The sequence below is a fragment of the Phalaenopsis equestris genome, unplaced genomic scaffold, assembly GCF_001263595.1.
Source record: "Phalaenopsis equestris unplaced genomic scaffold, ASM126359v1 Scaffold000212, whole genome shotgun sequence".
Taxonomy (NCBI): Eukaryota; Viridiplantae; Streptophyta; class Magnoliopsida; order Asparagales; family Orchidaceae; genus Phalaenopsis; species Phalaenopsis equestris.
The window spans coordinates 504,548-505,048 of record NW_018164654.1 but is presented as its reverse complement, the minus strand read 5'-3'; positions in this window follow the sequence as shown (position 1 = coordinate 505,048).

Below are 501 nucleotides of genomic sequence, written 5' to 3'. Positions count from 1 at the left end.
TTGTATAAAGTTTTCCAGGAGAAATTATATTACATTATACACAACAAAATTTGCATGAGCGCAAAATTATACTATACCTTTTTTTAACCATACGATTTGTGGCTTTGTGAAAGCCATAGCCAGACGGACACCGAAGGTCGACAATGACTGAACAACCACTAAGCGCCGACACTAACTTGATGACCGCCAGAGGCCGACCACAACCAGATAGCCACCAGAGGTTGACCACGACCAGACTGCCACCAGAGGCTGAATATTCCAATCATCTTACCTGAATGATCGATGAGAGGAAAATACCTCCATGATCTAGATTCTACCGTAGAAGATATGACATAAAGTAGACATTTGTACAACCAAGGGTCTAATATTATCATGGGCTAACTTTAACATTTTTTGGAGTATTAAATGTAAACGAGGATTTTGAATGCTCTTTTACGGGAAGCTTCTTCATCCCCCTTATGAGTAGGGGTGTAAGCGAGCCGAACACGAGCTAGCACTTTT